This window comes from Ovis aries, chromosome 9 (assembly GCF_016772045.2).
Source record: "Ovis aries strain OAR_USU_Benz2616 breed Rambouillet chromosome 9, ARS-UI_Ramb_v3.0, whole genome shotgun sequence".
In the NCBI taxonomy this organism is placed as follows: Eukaryota; Metazoa; Chordata; class Mammalia; order Artiodactyla; family Bovidae; genus Ovis; species Ovis aries.
This window is the reverse complement of record NC_056062.1, coordinates 62,820,327-62,823,807: the sequence shown is the minus strand read 5'-3', so window position 1 is coordinate 62,823,807 and position 3,481 is coordinate 62,820,327. Positions and strand designations below refer to the sequence as shown.

General features: G+C 40.6%; 1 non-coding gene across 1 annotated transcript; it reads right to left on the bottom strand.

Annotated features, from left to right (window-relative positions):
* Positions 1-2,383: 2,383 nt before the first annotated feature.
* On the bottom strand, positions 2,384-2,456 carry TRNAC-ACA (transfer RNA cysteine (anticodon ACA)). Its single transcript has one exon. It is a non-coding gene; the product is annotated as a tRNA-Cys (tRNA).
* Positions 2,457-3,481: the final 1,025 nt, after the last annotated feature.

Here is a 3,481-nt window from a genome sequence, read left to right as displayed (position 1 = left end):
AAAAATCAGAGAAAGGATATGAATAGACATTTCTTCAGAAAGCATATATAAATGGATATCAAGCACCTATAAAGGGGCTCTACATCATAAGCCATCAGAAAACAAATGTAAATCAATATCACAATGATATACTTCTACACACATACTGTGATGCTCATCAAAAAAAGAAATAAAACATTTTTTAAGGGAAAAAAAGTGTTGAGATGATGTGAGAAAACTGAAGCACTTATGTCCTGCTAGTGGCAATATAAAATAGTGCAGCTGCATTGGAAATAGTCTGAAAGTTTCTTAAAAACATAGTGTTATCATATTACTAAGCATGTATTTTCTTAGAGGAAGAGGAATCAGAGATCAAATTGCCAACATTCACTGGATCATAGAGAAAAGTAGGGAATTCCAGAAAAACATCCACCTCTGTTTCATCAACGGTGCCAAAGCCTTTGACTGTATAGATCATAATAAACTGCGAAAAGCTCTTAAAGTAATGGGAATACCAGACCATCTTACCTGTCTCCTGAGAAACCTGTATGCCCTGTATGGAACAACTGATTGGTTCAAGATCGAGAAAGGATTATGACAGGGCTGTCTGTTGTCACCCTGTTTGTTTAATCTATATGCTGAGCACATCATGAAAAATGCTGGGCTAGAAGTGTTACAAGCTGAAATCAAGATAGTTGGGAGAAACATCAACAACCTCAGATATGTAGATAATACCAGTGTAATGGCAGAAGCCAAAGAGAAACTAAAGAGCTTCTTGATGAAGTTGAAGGAGGAGAGTGACAGAGTTGGCTTAAAATTAAATATTTAAAAAACTAAGATTGTGGCATCTGGCTCCATTATTTCATGGCAAATAGAGGGGGGGAAATGTGAAGGTAGTGACAGATTTCCTCTTCTTGGGCTCTAAAATCACTGCAGAGGCAGACTGCAGCCATGAAATCAAAAGACGTTTGCTTCTTGGCAGGAAAGCTATGACAAACCTAGACAGTGTGTTGAAAAGCAAAGACATTGCTCTGCTGACAAAGGTACTTATAGTCAAGGCTATGATCTTCCCAGTGGTCACATTTGGTTGTGAGAGCTGGATCATAAAAAAAGCAGAGTGATGAAGAATCGATGCCTTCGAACTGTGGTGCTGGAGAAGATTCCTGAGAGTCCCTTGAAGAGCAAGGAGTTCAAACCAGTCAACCTTAAGTGAAATCAACCCTGAATACTCATTGGAAGGACTGATGCTGAAGTCCAGTATTTCAGTCATCTGGTGTGAACAGACGACTCATTGGAAAAGTCCCTGATGCTGGGAAAGATAGAGGGCAGAAGGAGAAGAGGTATCAAAGGATGAGATGGCTGGATCACCGATGTAATGGATTTGGGTAAACCCCGGGAGATGGTGAGGGACAGAGAGGACTGTTATGCTACAGTCCATAGGGTCACAAAGAGTTGAACATGACTGGGTGACTGAATAGCAATAACATTCTCTTAGAGAAATTAAAACGTATACCACACACACACACACACACACACACACACACACACACACTTTTCCTAGCACCATCATGTACAGTAGCAAAAATGTGGAAACAATCCAAATGTTCAACAGATTAATAGTTAAGTAAAATACGATATATTCATACAGTGGAATATTATTTGACCATTAAAAGAAATGAGAAAAATTAAATTGCAGTTTCCAGCCTGGCATGTAAGAGACTTAGAAGTTACCTTCCATTCTAACAATAAGTAAAAAGCTGAACAAGCAGAAAGAAACAGCTCTTCTTAGATCAATAAGTAAAGTGAGGTCACAGGGCAAACTGCTGTCCCTAAGTTAGAGACACCTGCAAGGAATACAGATAATCACAGTTTACCAGAATAGAAATCCATAAGCGGAAATAGCAGTTAGAATCAGTGCCAGGGCAGAGAAACTTAACCAAGAACTGATGAAATGCTGGAGGTTCAATGTGGACAAGTATGAGATTAAAACTCAAACAGGACCCAGTCTTTGAAGGCATGCCCCCCAACAATTTTGTGAATTTAACTTCCTGAAACTCTACAAAATTCTCACAGTGAATATTGCAGAAAAATCCCCTAATGCTCTCAGCAGGGGGAGAGGAAAAAGGGAAGCATTATGAAATACACCAGAGCACTCTGTCCTTAAGATCTGTCCTTAGGAGAAACTATTTAACCAGAGTATGGGTTTTATCATAGGCATGTCCTTTCTCCAAGGTCAGTTAGGCTAATTCCATGAAACCCTACCCATCCTGTCCCACCTAAGTGAAAGTGAAAGTGAAGTCACTCAGTCATGTCTGACTCTTTGCGATCCTTATGAACTGTAGCCTCTGTGGGAATTTCCAGGCAAGAATACTGGGGTGGGTTGCCATTCCCTTCTCCAGGAGATCTTCCTGACCCAGGGATTGAACCTGGGTCTCCTGCGCTGTAGGCAGACACTTTACCATCTGAGCCACCAGGGAAGTCATCCTGTCCCACCTAAGTGCGGGTTAAAAAATAAATTTAAGATGAACATTAGGATGCAGGTAACTTTGGAGCATATGCGCAGGAGTAGGATTGCTGGGTCATGTGGCAGTTCTTCTTTTACTTTTTAGGGAACTTCCATACTGTTCTCCTGTGATAGTGGAGACAGTGGAGTTCTACTGTGACAGTGGCTGTATCACATGGAAGCAACCTAGATGTCCATCAACAGAGGAATGGATTGTAGTCTAAGAACAGACACTGTTTGATTTCTTTTTTTTTAATTTTGAGAAGGCATATCCTATGGCCCAGAATGTGGTTTACTCTGCTGAATGTTTCATCATAGCTTGAGAAAAATAGATATTCTATTGTGGTTGGATGAAATAATACATCCATATAAACTACAAATCAACTGATATGTCAGTTTCTGATAGATTTTCCGAAGTCTCCAACTATAATAGTATATTATCTATCTCTCTTTCCAGTTCTCTCAGCTTTTGCCTTATGTAGTTTGATATTCTGTTTTTAGGCACTTATGCATTGCTGCTGCTGCTGCTAAGTCACTTCAGGCATGTCTGACTCTGTGTGACCCCATAGAAGGCAGCCCACCAGGCTCCCCCATCCCTGGGATTCTCCAGGCGAGAACACAGGAGTGGGTTGCCATTTCCTTCTCCAATGCATGAAAGTGAAGTATAACCACTTCAGCTTGTAACCACTTTACCTGCCTCCTGACAAATCTGTACGCAGGTCAGGAAGCAACATTTAGAACTGGACATGGAACAACAGACTGGTTCCAAATAGGGAAATGAGCATGTCAAGGCTGTATATTGTCACCCTACTTATTTAGCTTATATGCAGAGCACATGATGCAAAATGCTGGTCTAGATGAAGCACCAGGTGGAATCAAGATTGTCAGGAGAAATGTCAATAACCTGAGATATGCAGATGACACCACCCTTGTGGCAGACAGTGAAGAAAAACTAAAAAGCCTCTTGATGAAAGTGAGAGTCAAAAAGCTGGCTTAAAA